The following is an 18,100-nucleotide window of genomic DNA, read 5'->3' on the forward strand; positions in this document are numbered from 1 at the left end:
CTATGGTATCTGACCGAGCGAAGGCGAGACAACCGTGATCTACTCACTACGTTTTACGCTAGAGATCTAGGTGGGGAATGTTAACGTTATTGTTCACATTTGGGATGTTTTGGGCCACATAATCAGAAGTCAGGCACACTTCTACGGAGTTTTCGAATGATTTGTAACGGAAATGTTCACTGTTAGTGATCTGGTCGAGCAGTCGTGTATGTTCATTCATGGCGACACTGATGGCACAACCGGAGCATCGAACGTAAGTCTAGATATCTGTCCGGATAGTTTCAACTGACCTCATTTCACCAGGCTTAACCTTTCACGTTAAATCAAAGTGAGAGTCGAGAGTGGTCGGGTGCGTCACACTCAAACGACTGGTTGTCCGATATTCAAAGCGCGACGCTTATATACTTTTTAGATTTTCTTATAGGTGTCGTGCGCGATAACAACAATGCGCTTGAAGTACCTTAAGTTGAAGAAATTCTTTAGAAAGGACCTTGAGCGTCGCTGCTGTCATGTTTGCAAACCCAGCAGCAAGAGCTTGTTGTTAATGCGTATACAAAGAAATGTCATCAATTCCCATATTTTGGCATATATCAATATTCACGCGCAACCATATTTTGCAACCGGTTTCAGTTTGGTCTGTAAATGAACGAAATCTGTTATCATAATGTATTTACACTGAACGTGGATAATAAATATAATACCACACTCATTGTTAGATACCATTTCACGCTTTCGCTTGGTCAGATCCTAAAGAAAGTCCACTCGTTTCGTAAACAAGGTATCTAACGGGAATGAGCGTAGTATTCTGCACGCGTGTGTTTATGAATGACTTTGAGATAGTAATGACGCCAGATGTTCGATGACATGCATGTTCATTTCATGTTTATTTCTTTAAAAATGTGTACCGAGCAATTCTCAGAAAACGTCCCTATCCAGTAGAATCGTCTTCTCTTGTAACAAAACCATCAGCAGGATAGTAAGGTGTGGTCAGCGGACATTCCCGAGTTCTTCCCCCACTGCCCAGCTTGACACAAACAGTCTCCCATACATATACACCAGCCAGGTGCCCGGGGACCTCGGTTTGACCCACAACCATCGCATCCGTGTAGAATCTCTGGCACGTTCTAACTTGACCTTCTGTCTAATGAACCGTGAGGCATTGGTTGGAAACAGGACAGAGCAGTGGGGGAGGAGCTCTACGACTGTCAAAGGCACTGAAGCTCACCTGACTACGAGTATATACATTGTGATACTGTAATACAGTATAACGACTCTAAGTCTTTAACAGAAAGACTAAAGCTTCAGTGTTCTGTGATAACGCCGGTGAGTATGTTAAGTCACTGTGAACAGTAGTTCATCTATCTGATGTCTTGCCAAACTCATGTGGGAGAAAAGTCTTACACATTTATTGGGGGATTCCATAAGCACGGGCATGGTGCTGGTTTCTAACAGGCTTAAGGGACAACTCTGCGATGTGTGGCACCCTAGGAGGACCGCTTTAGACTGTCGGTGAGGTTAGATTTGTGTTGTCAGTCGCTCTTCGTTTCTTGGGTGGTCACATATCGTAAAGTTCCTTCGCTTTGGGGATTTACCAGGATCTAAAATCATCAAGGTAGGTTTAAATTACTGTCCGTATAAAATATTGGCTTACCCTGTTGCCATAGTTGTGTCGTTTTTGTTGTGTATCTCGTGTAGCACGGACTTCTCGACCCACGTGGCTGGTGATATGAGTTGTCGTGGGTGCTGCTTGTGCCGGCTGGTCGTCGAGTGTACACCGCTTTAATATGGAATACGAAATGGAAGAGTATAGGGATGGGGGGTATTGCATAACATAATGGTAGAAAAACGCAGCCCCGAGACATTACTTCGAGTGAAACCAACTCTATTTCTTATGTTCAAATACAATTTGTGGTGGTGTTTTCGCCTGTTGACCCGAGAATAAGACGTAAAAACTTCAAGTCCAATGTTGATGGATCGGGATGTTCACAAACAAACCCTTGGTGAAGTCGATTTCAAGCGAAAACTTGAAAAAGATGATTTCGTGATACATTGCTAATCTTTTGATTAGCTGAAGGTGGCTCTAAGCGTATCCACGATACGTGCCAGTGGGTGTGTCCCAAAGAGCTGGAGTCAAGGCCAAGGTTCAATATATGTAACGTTGACTATGATGTAACTGACATCTTTGATCACCTTAAAGGTCAAAAAGTCATACACGCTAAGCGATTATTTTGAGGGAAAGAACAAGTTTTGTTGACGTTGACACTCATCGTGTACCTGAGCTCATAAAGATGTGTTTTCCATCATTTCGTGTCCGCCACTTGTCAACAGTTTGGCCACGTGTCCTCGCGGTACAAGAGTAAAACATCCAGTATGTACAAGAGGCAGTAGGGACCATAAGGTTAAAAATGTTAAGGCTGGTGATGTGTCCAAGTGTCGAAATTGTGGAGGAAATCAGTGCTGCGTTGTTTATGAGGTGAGGTGAAATGGGGTTTTAACGTCGCGTCCAAGATTATTACACTTATATAGCAACGTGCATGTGTTTGTGTGGCTGCTTGTACTAGTCCGGACTGATGCCGATTTATAGTGCTAGCTCACTGAGATACCATGCCGCAGCTTAACATGAATACCCCACTCAGACACAGTATACTGACTCCGAGCCGACCAGTCCTTGTTTTAGCCTCTTAATGCCGAGCGCCAGACAGGGTTACAAAAAGTACCATCTTTTTACGTCTTTTGGTATGACGCGGCCCGGGATCGAACCCCGCACCTTCCACTCTCCGGGCGGACGCTCTACCACTAGACCACGGAGGCGGTCTCCGTTGTTTATGAAATATTAAAATTGGATACATTATTGAACATAAAGTATATTGCGTGTGATATTGCAGCTCATGTTGGGTGTCATGGACATGAGCTCGAGAGAGCAGACCAACTTGCTAATTTTGGCTTGCAAATTCCTGAGGTAATGATGTCACAATTTAGACCCCAACCAAACGATTTCGACTCCATTTTAGAAAAATCTCTCTCTCCTCAAACTGGCAACAGTTGTGGGATGCTGGGACTGGCTGTCGGCACATTAACACAGTTTGTCCGTCTGTCAAATCAAATTGGACAATTCGTCGACTAAAGGAACGTGAGGCAGTAATAATTACCATACTTCGTCTTGGACGTTGTGGATTAAAAGCTTACCGCAGTGTCAGTGACAAAGAAGTCTCCCCTGTAATTACGCAGTGTGATGAAAATACTCCCGAGACACTGACAAATTAGTCATATCCGACTAAATTTAGGAAGTGCAGTACTTGACAAAGAAAGCTCATTTTCTCTAATTACACTTTTGGACCAAAACATATTTTATGGTTCACTTCAGCGGGCACAATTGGACTTCGTGACTTCATCGGGGAAATTTGATATATTATAAACATCAAGAATATACACAGATTTATATTGACCTCAAACCATTTTAACGGGTTTTCCTTTTTGTTGTTGTCTGATCTGCTTTTTTATGGAATGAATAAACCAGGTAGTGAAGCAGATTGTTCCTCATCTCATTTCCATTACTGACACTGCTTTTGTTTCAAGTTATTTGACGTGTTGGGCGCCAATAGACCTTTGATGGTCCAAGTCACAATGAACCCAAATACTGTACCACCAAGTGTCACCTTAAACAACTGTACCACCGGTACACTGTACACGTTTTAGTGCGACACAGTATCGTCATCTAGACTTACACTGGTATGAAACACACTGCAACTGATAGACACTAAATTACCCAAAACCCATTTTATTTTGAGTTGCTTACGTACAAATACGAATGAAAAACTTACAACCCAATATGATAACAAGTCAATGCTATTACCCAAAATATCAATTTCAACTTGCGAACACACGTATGTCTTTACACATCTCATAAACTGATCGCATGCGGGCATCACTGTACATGGACTTGACTGCGCTGTCTCACTTACTGTAACTTAGACAAGTTAGAAGTCAAACTGAAACAGAGTTATAGACAGAATTATTTTTGAAAACGTCACTTATTGGGTGAAACATCTTGTCAATAAGTGGTAAAAGAGAAAAGTAATCTTCATATTTGTTATGTTGTGAATGTTGCCATGTCTCACAAGTCTTGTGGCTTCACATATTTCTTTGCATTCCGGCAGAAAATAAATGTTCCATCCTAAATCTATGTCCACTTTTGGTAGAACCAGTTGAGAAATGTCTTGCCTTCTTTAGTTTAAATACTGTTTTCCATCCACACAAGCGGGCACGGGTCATCCAGTCGGCTGAGGCGCCATAATTCGCGGTGCGGAGTTGCGTCCCTTGGACACGCCAGAAACCTATGACCGTGAGTTCGAATCCTGGTTCGCCCCGATTATGTTTCTAGGTTGGTCAGCACCATACTTCTACTCGTAGGTTAACCAAAGAGGAAACGTCTGAGACTTGCATGGCGTTGGGCTTTCCTCCCACATTAAGCAGACATCCTGTGATATAACTGGAATAATGTATTAACAAGATTAGAATAGGTCTTCAGCAACCCATGCTTGAGGTAATTACAGGTGGTTGATGCATGTCATTGTATCCCAATTGCGTAGATCCATGCTCATGATGTCAATCACTGGACCGTCATTTTGCTGGAATATTGCTGGTGGGTGAGTGAATGTGGTATTTAACAAACAAAGAAACCAATCATTGACTGCAGATGACCTTGACCTTTGGCATGTTTACATCAGCGTCAACTAGTGTCAACGGTGGCTGTGTGCCATGTGAACATTCAGCCTCTTTCTGTTGATCTATACAATGACAAGTGACAGCAGTTTCTATACAAAGAATGGATGAAAGGTATCCATGATACTATCATAAAAAGATTAACCCAAGGATAGAGCCTCTGCACGGAAAGAAAGCGGAAGGTCAGCAGTGCCATCCCGGGTTGTCACACCAAAATAATCAAAGAGATGGTACATATTCTGCCTGGTACTCTCTGTATTAGAGATACAACAAGGACTGGTCGGCTCGGCATCAGTATAATGTGTGGGTATCCATGTTAAACTGCAGCAAGGTATGCCAGTAGGCTAAGACTATGAATATGGCATTAGTCAGGACTAGTACAAGCAGCCACACACACGTACATTGTACATGCACTTGTGATAGAAATGCAATAATCTTGAACATGACATTAATCCCCATTTCACCTCACCTTACCCAACATTTGGACATGCATGGAGAGGATACCAGCAAAGATTTCACCTAATAATAACAAAAGTAAAGCATGTTTTCCGAAAACATAAAACCCCAAAATGGGGGTTCATTGAAAAAAATATGGGAACTGCACAAGGTAGTTATAAATTTTAGTTATTGATTTTTCTACTTTAATTGTATATGTTAAATTAGGTTATTTTTGTATATTAAATCAATACTGTTTATGTTACTTAAATTTATCTGGTTTGAGAAGACAATAGTTGGTGTGTGAGCCTCCTCAGACGCCAGCACTGGTGTTAACCAACTGCTGTTGGATTAATTTAGTCAGTCAGTAATCACAAATCTTCTGGTTGACAGACTCCTAAAGATCCGGGGTAGAATAGGTCTTCAGCAACCCATGCTTGTCGTGAAGATCGGGTAGAATAGGTCTTCAGCAACCCATGCCTGTCGTAAAAGGCAACTAACGGAATCAGGAGGTAAGGCTCTCTGACTTGGTCGATGCATATCATCATGTCCAAATTGCGTGGATCGATGTTCATGATGTCAATCACGGGAGTGTCTGATCCAGACTTGATTATTTACAGACTACTGTCATACAGCTGGAATATATGAGTGCTGTGTTAAAAGACAAACAAACAAACAGAGCATAACTTTAAGTAAAACGTGATGACGATGCCCATATTTTGTCAATTGTACCAGGGTGTACATTAAAGTTTGTAGGGAAAAGTTTTTATCATATAAAGACTTGTTATTGATGCGATAACCCAATCCGATAAACTTGATATCAGGATCCGACAAATACGCAAATCAGGTCTCCTGGCAGGAATTACACTCAACCGCTGTCATAAAGCTGGAATATTGCTGAGTGCAGCGTTAAACAGAAAAATAAAACAAACATCAATTCTGGTTGAACATGCTTATGATGCTAGGTATCCTGACATAAAGAAGTTGAATAGCAGCTCAAGATAATGTCATTCATTATTATCTTTGCCTATGACCTTATTTTTAAATAAAAACCAAACATTAAATCAAAATAAACTATTGTATTTTTATATTTTGTATATAACCTGATAAATCTTCAGTGTACAGTATCAGTCTCATCTTGTAATTGTTAATTACATCTACCATGGATCCATGCATCCACATACATTGAAACACAAAAGTATTAATTTACACAGAAGATGGAGGCAGTCAGAGACACTATCAATCAACTTGGTATCAGCCTCTTTACTTTAATACTGCAGGTAATGATAGCTTATTATTTTGAAAAATAGTTCACCAAGAGCACAAATATACTACTCAAAAAAAGTTCAAGAACACCTGATTTTTCATATTACTATTACCCAGGAGTCCGGAAAATTTAAAATCCCAATCGGACATTTGCATTTATGCCACGCCCCCTTCAAATAGTGTATTTTCGTATAACTTTTCACACACATTAAAAGTTGTTACGTACAGTGTTCCCTCGTTATAGCGCTCGGTAAAGCATGGCTCCCAAAATTTACTGACATTTTTAATAAACTCAAGTTTTCCAATGACACGATAGTTTGCCCCATCTCAGAAAACACCGGAAATCCCGGTCAACAAATCCGAAATTGAGGTACGCAATTCAATCCTATCATTATAATATCTAGTAATGAAAAAATGTTCACTGTTTATCTGGACTAGAGTTTGCAATATATTTGATTAATATTATTCAATATTTCATTCAATAATCATAATAATGTTTACAATAATTTCAGCGAAATTGTATGCGAAGTGATCGGCAGATCGCACAACTCACCGTTATTTACAGCAATTATTACCTCTTTGATTGGCATTCTATAAGGGTGGTGAGTGAGCAACAAAACGTCGTTATGGAAAGCAACTTCTGGTTGATTGCATATAGCAAAAATTCGCGTCTGCCTATAAAGAATTCAATCAAGCAATAGACTAGTTGAATTAGGATCTAATCTGCTTGTTACAAATGATTAATCCTTATCCTTACTGTACATCTGGCTTCACTACCTGTGTGCCAGTTATCTGTGTGCTACTTGACATCCATTACCTGTTGTTGTCAATGTTAATCTGCTGCTTATCACAACACGTCAGGCATATATACCTCTCATCACCTGGTTGTTGTCACTCCAGCTTGATAAGGGTGCAAGAATCTACATCGAAACAACACTATATGCAATAAACCAGAACTTGTTATCCATGAAGATATGTTTTATTACACATTACTATTGGTAAATTGTCTTGTACACAAAACAAGTTTAATCATGTTAATAGTTAATCTGTCACATTATTTGATGCACTGGAAAACAGCAGTGGGTTGTGGAGAATTTGGCACTAAACTGCTACAGCTTTATTGAAAAGAGCTAACCATGAAAAACAGGAAACAGCTCTGGAAATGAAAACCTTTCAACACTAGAATGTGTTTTAATCCTAAAAACAGATGTCCACCACTTCCTTTTTTTGTTGATACTTCAGTTAAGTTGTTATCATAAATGTGTTTGCTAATCCGAAAAACAATACTATCAGAACAATACTAGTACAGATTCTGATTAAAGCAGAGATGAAGCAGCATTTCAGATGCTGCCATGTTGACTATGGCAGATAGGACTATACTGAACATGTAATAGCAGTTTGGATGATAGATCTTACTGTGTAAGTAGATGAATGCATCATGACCAATCAGTAGTTTTATTCTTATTATTTATCATTTTAAAAGATTCTTAAGAATTTCCAAATTGTTTTCATGGGAACACAAGAAATTAATAAAAATACAAATTGAAATATATGAAAAGTCAATTTTTGAGAATATGGTCATTGCATGCAAACATATTCATAAGTTTCAGGTATGGCTCAGAGACGGAGCCTTGAGTTGTTTGAGACTAGTTCCAAATCGCTTCCATTGTTGAAATGGTGACCTAGAGTGATCTATGGAATCTCTTTCAAAACGTCATACATGCAACCGTTATCATATTCCTCGAGTTATTCTTTGTTTCAAAAGCCTTTAGATGATCCACTTAAGATCTTAATTTTGAAAACAAACAAGCTATCTATAGTGAGTGAGTGAGTGAGTGAGTGAGTGAGTGAGTGAGTTTGGTTTAACGCCGCTTTTAACAGTATTCCAGTTATATCGCGGCCTGTCAGCTTAATGTGGGAGGAAAGCCCGAAGTGATGCAGGTCTCAGACGTTTACCACTTCGGTGAAACCCACGAGCATGGGTATGGTGCTGACAAACCTAGAAACATAATCGGGGCGAACCGGGATTCGAACCCACAATCATAGGTTTCTGGCGTGCCCAAGGGACGCAACTCTGCACAGCGAATCGCGGCGCCTTAGACGACTGGGCCACCTGTGCCCCCTAGCTATCTATAGAAACAGCTAGGAAAAGATTTGCAGGTGAATTGTTTTTAATAGTTGTGTGTTACCATGGAACAAACATGGGTGCATAAACTGGGTATGTGGATATCCATGAGAAGGCTGGAGTCTGCAACAGTAGGCCATTATAGTACTCCACTTTTGAAGGGAATATTTCTATCTTTCCATGACATACACAACTGATTCTCATAACAGATAAAGTATATGTTGATACAGAATGAAACATCACATCAACAGTTGAGTATATGTTCAGGGGATATTTGGGGATAAAATTTAAAACAAAACACAACGCTGAATAATTTCTCTGACATTTTTTTTATTCGCATCATCAGGGAGAATGAAGTACAGTGATCATGACGTCATGTAACAGCCAATGTGACGTCATGCAATAGTTACATCGATCATGACGTCATGTAACAGCCAATGTGACGTCATGCAATAGTTACATCGATCATGACGTCATGTAACAGCCAGTGTGACGTCATGCAATAGTTACATCGATCATGACGTCATGTAACAGCCAGTGTGACGTCATGCAATAGTTACATCGATCATGACGTCAAGTAACAGCCAGTGTGACGTCATGCAATAGTTACATCGATCATGACAAACAAATGAAAAGGAAAAAGCATTACTTGAGTCATTGACACAAACATCTCGTGGAGATTTCTCCTACAAATGTGACAGTAGCTCACCTAAACACTACTGTCCAGCTTTCCGAGGCAAGGGAGATAACTGTCTATAGAAGTCCAGTTTCCACCCTTGTCAAACTTGGCTCGAATCACGTGGCTTTAATGTCCCTCCTATTGACCAATCAGATTCCGCCTCTCATATCACATCCATTGGTTTCAAACAGTCAAGACGATCTGATGGATAATCAAGATCTATATCTTAATGTAATGACATGCATCAAATCACTTGAGCACATTGACAAAAAACATGAAAAGATTTGGAAAATATTTATCGTCTCTTATCGTTACACATGCCTTGTGAATCCTGCAATACACCAAAATCTGCACTGCAGTCGCCATGTTGTTTACAAACCAGATGTCAATATCGTTTCACAGGACTATGTATCGACTTGTTAGGTCAGAAATTCCAGGCCAGTTCAGCAGGGGTAGAAACTGGACTTATATCATCAGTTAACTCCCTTGCCTCGGAAACATGACACTGTCAGGCAGTTGTATTTTACATGTAAACCTGTGGTCATTTAGTATTGGTGGTGGGTCTTCATACGATACACATCATATTAATCTAATATGACGTATACATAGATCCTCTGTCATGTGCCCACTGGGTAAAACAAAACATGCAGCAAAACAACACTGAAGTCAGTGAGTTATCATGCTTTCTGTGAGGTAAAACCTAGAGCCATCAAAAGATGACAAATCCCCCCGGCCCCCACTTCAGCCATTGGTTTATACATGTAGCAAGTTTGGATAAAATATCTTAAAGGTTTTCAAGTTATGCTCCTGAGTAGTCTAAATTTTTCAATACAGTAATTTGTGATACATTTTTTCAGCAGATTGGTGTTCAAGAGATGGTAATTAAGATCATTTTGGGTTGTGTTTCTGTGAAGTTATTGCATTATATTCTCCAATCTTGAATTGCTTCAAAAACTGCATGTAAGAAATCTCATTACAATTTATGAACTACATCACACTGATCACGGTAGGGGCAGGTGTCGAAGTCCTCTACGGCTCCTCAATTTGCTGTGGAAAGTTGCATCCCTTGGCCATGTAAGAACACTATGATCCTGGGTTCGAATCCTGGTTCGCCTCGATTGTTTCTAGGTTTGTCAGTGCAATATATGTACCCATGTGTGTCACCGAATGGTAAATGTTGGAGACCTTCATGTAACATCACTAGGGCTTTCCTCCCACAATAAGCCAACAAGTCATGAGACACCTGGATTACTGTTCAAAGCGATGTCAGACCCGCCTCACTCACAGCTAACAACACTAAATGAAGGTTTACAATGCCTTGCATTTCTAAGTTTCACACACCTCCATATCTGCAAGCATATGTCGTATGAACGATGGGCGAGTCCATAAACTCACAACTCTTTTTGTGAAATAACTACTCTTAAATAATGGCATCCAAAAGAACTTCAGATGGGTGGGATGTTCGTAAATCAATTTTTCATGCACCTGGCAAAACACAGATTGAATGTAGTTTCCATCTTCCCTATCTGACCTGTATGGACCAGTCCATGTGGAAGCACCACCATGCATGTGGCAAGAGGGTAGTATCAACCTACTGCCAGGCATGCTAAAGGAAACAAATGCAAAGTTTGTAGTCATGCAATGCATGTTACTCTTGACAAGAAGGATACAATAGATCACCTTTAAATTCAGAGATATTTGTGAAAAGTTAACAATTGCGATGTTGATTGCTTGTTTATTATGTAAGCACCCTCAATCTTTGATACATCTCAAAGACAGTATACTTTCTTGATAGTGTGGGCCCCATTAACTAACTTACAAGTGTGAAAACACACCAAATTCCACACATAGAGAATGCTCATGGCACTACATAATTATTATCCCGGTCAATAGATCAATATGCATTCAGTTTTCATTCTCAACTCCCTGGGTAGTATACAACCCAAGATGTCACTTGCCCAAGGAGACACCACATGTGCCACATGGGCTTCAGTGTAGGGCAGGACTGCAGCCCAAGAAACTCTTCTGAGCCAAGCTGCCGCACATGGTAACCCGTCCAAGGACTCTGTGCAACCAATGCAGCTTAACTTCACCTGACTTGTCAAGCTGAAGGTGAAGGCGAGGTGAAATGGGGTTTAACGTCGCGTCCAAGATTATTGCACTTATATAGCGATGTGCATGCACGTGTATGTGTGTGTGTGTGTGGCTGCTTGTACTAGTACGAACTAATGCTGATTTATAGTGCTAGCACACTGAGATACCATGCTGCAGTTTAACATGAATACCCCACTCAGACACAGTATACTGACTCCGAGCCGACCAGTCCTTGTTTTGGCCCCATAATGCCGAGCGCCAGACAGGGTAACAACAAGTACCATATTTTAACGTCTTTTGGTATGACGCGGCTGGGGATCGAAACCCCGGACCTTCCGCTCTCCGAGCGGACGCTCTACCATTAGACCATGGAGGCGGTCTAAGTTGAAGGTGAAGGAAGCTCAGACTGATGGTATTGGATTCCGCACCCAGTTCCCAAGGCCAAAACCTGGGCCATGTAAACGGCACAAGTTATGGTCTCAGGGATAGGGTAGGGGCCACTAGGGTCTGACTACCCTCGTTACTTACGTCTTTTGGTGGAAATATCAGCTTAAAGAAAGGTAGAAACAAAAATATTGCTGAAGTACTGAATAGATTTGCCCCATCCCCACCTCCCACCCCAAGAGCAGATTCCGTCTTAAATATTTTGATTTTGAAGTAACAAAGTAAACATTATTGGAAACATGTCTAGCAAATTGACCTCAATCATAATGACAACAATGATGATGATGATAATAATAACAATGAAGACCATAATAATGATGCTACAATGGACAAATGAACAGAAATCTGTATTATTGCAGAAAACACTGACATTTGTATTAAATGAAAACGAAATTGAAATGCCATCCTAACTCCTTTAATAAAATTAGGGAAAGAGGGAAAATTAGTGATGATAGTTTGGATGAGTGAAGCGACACCAGTGACTGAGAGAGTGAGTGAGTTGATTCATCAGACTGTCAGTCATGCAGTCAGGAGTAAAATACTGGATAGCAATGTTCTGTGAACTGAATCTGTTTGTGAATTGAATAAATGTACAAGGAGGAACGATTGATGAAAGAAAGAATGAATAAATGTACAATGATAGATGAAAGAAAGACTAAATGTACATGGAATGATAGATGAAAGATTGTATACATGTACATGGAGGAAAGATTGATGTTGAAAGAAAGAATGAATAAATGTACAAGAAAGAAAGATAGACGAAAGAATGAATAAATGTACATGGAGAAATGATAGATGAGAGAAAGACTGAATAAATGAACACAGAAATGACTAGTGTTGAAAGAAAGAATGAATAAATGTTTAAGGAAGAATGATTGATGATGAAAGAAAGAATGAATAAATGTACAAGGAAGAATAATAGACGAAAGAAAGAATGAATAAATGTACGAAGAAATGACTGGTGTTAAAAGAAAGATTGAATAAATGTACACAGAAATGACTGATGTTGAAAGAAAGAATGAATAAATGTACACAGAAATGACTGATGTTGAAAGAAAGAATGAATAAATGTACAAGGAAGAATGATAGACGAAAGAAAGAATGAATAAATGTACACAGGAATGACTGGTATTAAAACAAAGATTGGATAAATGTACACAGAGGAATGACTGATGTTGAAAGAAAGAATGAATAAATGTACAAGGAAGAATGATAGACGAAAGAATGAATAAATGTACACAGAAATGACTGATGTTAAAAGAAAGATTGGATAAATGTACACAGAAATGACTGATGTTGAAAGAAAAAATGAATAAATGTACACAGAAATGACTGATGTTGAAAGAAAGAATGAATAAATGTACACAGAGGAATGATAGACGAAAGAATGAATAAATGTACACAGAAATGACTGATGTTAAAAGAAAGATTGGATAAATGTACACAGGAATGACTGATGTTGAAAGAAAGAATGAATAAATGTACACAGAAATGACTGATGTTGAAAGAAAGAATGAATAAATGTACACAGAAATGACTGATGTTGAAAGAAAGAATGAATAAATGTACACAGAGGAATGATAGACGAAAGAATGAATAAATGTACACAGAAATGACTGGTGTTAAAAGAAAGATTGGATAAATGTACACAGGAATGACTGATGTTGAAAGAAAGAATGAATAATGTACACAGAAATGACTGGTGTTAAAAGAAAGATTGAATAAATGTACACAGAAATGACTGATGTTAAAAGAAAGAATGAATAAATGTACACAGAAATGACTGATGTTGAAAGAAAGAATGAATAAATGTACACAGAAATGACTGATGTTGAAAGAGAGAATGAATAAATGTACACAGAAATGACTGGTGTTGAAAGAAAGAATGAATACATGTACAAGGAAGAATGATAGACGAAAGAATGAATAAATGTACATGGAGAAATGATAGATGAGAGAAAGATTGAATAAATGTACAAGGAGTAATGACTGATGAATAATGAATGAATATGGAGAAAAGATAGACAATAGTCTAATGATGACTTTGGGTCCAACATGGCTAAATGTGCATAGATGAAAACGAACAAATTATTTGGGTGATAAAAATAGAGCAAATGAATGAAAATAACAGAAGCATACCAGAAAGGATCAGTCGTGAGTGAGTGAATTTTACGCTGCTTTTAGCAATACTCAGCAATACCATGAGGGGACACCAGAAAGAGAAGCTGAAGAAACATAATTATAGATAAATGGAATATTAAATGAACAAAACTAATGATTTTTTATGATTAAACAAGATGATTGTTGAATATTACTCTTTTTCCTAACAGAGCTATATTTCCCAAATTATTAAAATTATAACATTGCAAGCAACAGTTATACTTGCATTCACAGCAGATACATTTTGTAATTTTATAAAGCTTAACCCAGATCCACAGCTATAAAATTCCTAAATGATGAGTTAATATTGATAACCTTTGACCTCTGAATGACTAATAACATTACTAAAGAACCAACGTTTCTACCCAAGAAGCTATAAATAACCTACTGAGACAGTTTTATCTTACTTGCTGTATTTACTCTATCTGCAATAAAATAAGCTCTTGTGTTGCTGATCTTCTCTCAATGTGCAGACACATGCAGACATGTTATGTTATCTATGACCCTTGACCTTTGACCAGGAAACAGAAACATGTGTGGGGTCAAAGGTCAAGGCCATTTTCAGAGTTTTAAAAAAAAAGCACATTCAAATCTTTGCCACTGAAATTTTACACCTCTGACCTTGAAAAGGTCAAAGATATTAAAATCTCAAGGCAAAAATTGGAATGTTTGATAAGGATCGTCATTTATTATAGAATTTTATCAGCTGAATATATTGCTGTCACAGTTTCTTTCTGACTTTAATAACAGGGAGAAAACATATTCAGAGGAATCAGGTTGCAAAATAAACAAAACCATATAACTGTTTGTCCTTAATGATAACATTCATCCTAATCAATTATGCTTGTTAGAATGATGGACAAGACACTCCTACCTTTTTTCAATGCAACATTCAGAGAGAGAGAGAGACGTGGGAAACAGAGATGAAGACAACTTACACGCACTGTACCCACAGAGATCCGGGGGACAAAGTGTCTGAAGTGACATAAAATTTCTACAGCCGGGTTCAAGATCTTCTCAAAGAAAAGAGGGCCCAACTTATTCTTGCACATTGTTTTCCATTGTTCAGTGAATCAATTTAGACATTACTTTTCAATCTTTGTACTGGTATGTTTTTATTAAATTCAAAGTTAACCATGTATCGCAACCAACAGTTCCAGTGAAATTGAGAAGAACAAACCTATGTTTACACTTGCTGTACACTGCAATCAACAAGCAGTATAGCTCTCTGGGCCAGGCCTTACCTCTGGGCTACAACCATTGTCACTTACATACTTAGCTCTCTGGACCAGGTCTTATCTCAGTGCTACAACCATTGTCACTTACATACTTAGCTCTCTGGACCAGGCCAACGTGTTACCTCAGTGCTACAGCCATTGTCACTTACATACTTAGCTCTCTGGACCAGGTCTTACCTCAGTGCTACAACCATTGTCACTTACATACTTAGCTCTCTGGACCAGGCCAATGTGTTACCTCAGTGCTACAGCCATTGTCACTTACATACTTAGCTCTCTGGACCAGGCCAACGTGTTACCTCAGTGCTACAACCATTGTCACTTACATACTTAGCTCTCTGGACCAGGCCAACGTGTTACCTCAGTGCTACAACCATTGTCACTTACATACTTAGCTCTCTGGACCAGGCCAATGTGTTACCTCAGTGCTACAACCATTGTCACTAACATACTTAGCTCTCTGGACCAGGCCAATGTGTTACCTCAGTACTACAACCATTGTCACTTACATACTTAGCTCTCTGGACCAGGTCTTACCTCAGTGCTACAACCATTGTCACTTACATACTTAGCTCTCTGGACCAGGCCAATGTGTTACCTCAGTGCTACAGCCATTGTCACTTACATACTTAGCTCTCTGGACCAGGTCTTACCTCAGTGCTACAACCATTGTCACTTACATACTTAGCTCTCTGGACCAGGTCTTACCTCAGTGCTACAACCATTGTCACTTACATACTTAGCTCTCTAGACCAGGCCAACGTGTTACCTCAGTGCTACAGCCATTGTCACTTACATACTTAGCTCTCTGGACCAGGTCTTACCTCAGTGCTACAACCATTGTCACTTACATACTTAGTTCTCTGGACCAGGTCTTACCTCAGTGCTACAACCATTGTCACTTACATACTTAGCTCTCTGGACCAGGTCTTACCTCTGGGCTACAACTATTGTCACTTACATACTTAGCTCTCTGGACCAGGTCTTACCTCAGTGCTACAACCATTGTCACTTACATACTTAGCTCTCTGGACCAGGCCTTACCTCAGTGCTACAACCATTGTCACTTACATACTTAGCTCTCTGGACCAGGCCAACGTGTTACCTCAGTGCTACAACCATTGTCACTTACATACTTAGCTCTCTGGACCAGGCCAACGTGTTACCTCAGTGCTACAACCATTGTCACTTACATACTTAGCCCTCTGGACCAGGCCAACGTGTTACCTCAGTACTACAACCATTGTCACTTACATACTTAGCTCTCTGGACCAGGCCAACGTGTTACCTCAGTACTACAACCATTGTCACTTACATACTTAGCTCTCTGGACCAGGCCAATGTGTTACCTCAGTGCTACAGCCATTGTCACTTACATACTTAGCTCTCTGGACAAGGTCTTACCTCAGTGCTACAACCATTGTCACTTACATACTTAGCTCTCTGGACCAGGCCAACATGTTACCTCAGTGCTACAACCATTGTCACTTACATACTTAGCTCTCTGGACCAGGCCAACATGTTACCTCAGTGCTACAACCATTGTCACTTACATACTTAGCTCTCTGGACCAGGTCTTACCTCTGGGCTACAACTATTGTCACTTACATACTTAGCTCTCTGGACCAGGCCTTACCTCAGTGCTACAGCCATTGTCACTTACATACTTAGCTCTCTGGGCCAGGCCTTACCTCTGGGCTACAGCCATTGTCACTTACATACTTAGCTCTCTGGGCCAGGCCTTACCTCAGTGCTACAACCATTGTCACTTACATACTTAGCTCTCTGGACCAGGTCTTACCTCAGTGCTACAACCATCTTTATGTATGTTCTTTCTCATAGATTTAAGATAGTGGTAGCTTTACAATCATGTTGTTGGACAATTACCCATGCCCCTCTAAAAGGCAGAGCTAAAAGTCCAACACCTTAATTTCCCACAAGCTCTGTTAGCCTCCTATTTCCCCACAAGCTCTGTTAGCCTCCTATTTTCCCACAAGTTCTGTTAGCCTCCTATTTCCCCACAAGCTCTGTTAGCCTCCTATTTTCCATCAAGCTCTGTTAGCCTCCTATTTCCCCACAAGCTCTGTTAGCCTCCTATTTTCACACTAGTGGCACAGGAAAAGTGTCCCTAGTCAACCTGTACTGTTAATTTGGACAGTTTGTTTGTTATAATACGCTGCTCGGATCAATATTCCAGCAATATGACGGCGGTCTGTAAATAATCGAGTCTGGACCAGCTCTTTCAGTGATTGACATCATGAGCAACAATCCACGCAACTGGGATACAATGATATGCATCAACCAAGTCAGCGAACTGGACCATTCCATCTGTTAGTTGCTTCTAACGACAAGCATGGGTTGCTCCCACTGTTAGCCTGGGTCTTCATTGTGATTCCTACAGGACTTATGATGGGGAAAATTGTAGCTGCACATATATCATACATGACTCAAAACAAGTCTGTGTGTTACTGTATGTCACTTCAACTTACGACAGTTACAGCATCAGTCCCTTAATCGAGGCCTGGTTCTCATACAAAGTGTTGATACAACATAAAGCAATTACAACTCGCTCACTAAAACCTCACCATTAATAGAAGTATGCTGTACTGAACAAATATAGTTAGGGATGATCATTGTTTGGGGGAATATTTTTTTGGAGAAAACACAACTTTATGGATAACCTCTTCTTGTTTATTGCACATAGCAGATACTTACACCGTTATCACGCTCTTACTTCCTCAAGCTCTTCCAGAGTTGTTTTAAAATGTAAAGATCATAAACATATTTCATAACCCCAAACTATTCTTGTTCAGTTTATTTCACCAGACCTATAATATCAGCAGTTGTGACTTCAGCTGCAGGTTCAATGAAGCAAATCAGCAGCATCCAGCCAAGGGAGTTGTCCCTATCTGAAACATACAAAGCCGTCCGTACAGT

At 39.7% G+C, this 18,100-nt stretch overlaps 2 pseudogenes; both read right to left on the minus strand.

Annotated features, from left to right (window-relative positions):
• Nucleotides 1-928: 928 nt before the first annotated feature.
• On the minus strand, nucleotides 929-13,074 carry LOC139457261 (uncharacterized; annotated as a pseudogene).
• A 25-nt stretch (nucleotides 13,075-13,099) lies between these two features.
• On the minus strand, nucleotides 13,100-14,484 carry LOC139457262 (uncharacterized; annotated as a pseudogene).
• Nucleotides 14,485-18,100: the final 3,616 nt, after the last annotated feature.

This window comes from Haliotis cracherodii, unplaced genomic scaffold (genome assembly GCF_022045235.1).
Source record: "Haliotis cracherodii isolate W230 unplaced genomic scaffold, xgHalCrac1.p SCAF_12, whole genome shotgun sequence".
Lineage (NCBI taxonomy): Eukaryota > Metazoa > Mollusca > Gastropoda > Lepetellida > Haliotidae > Haliotis > Haliotis cracherodii.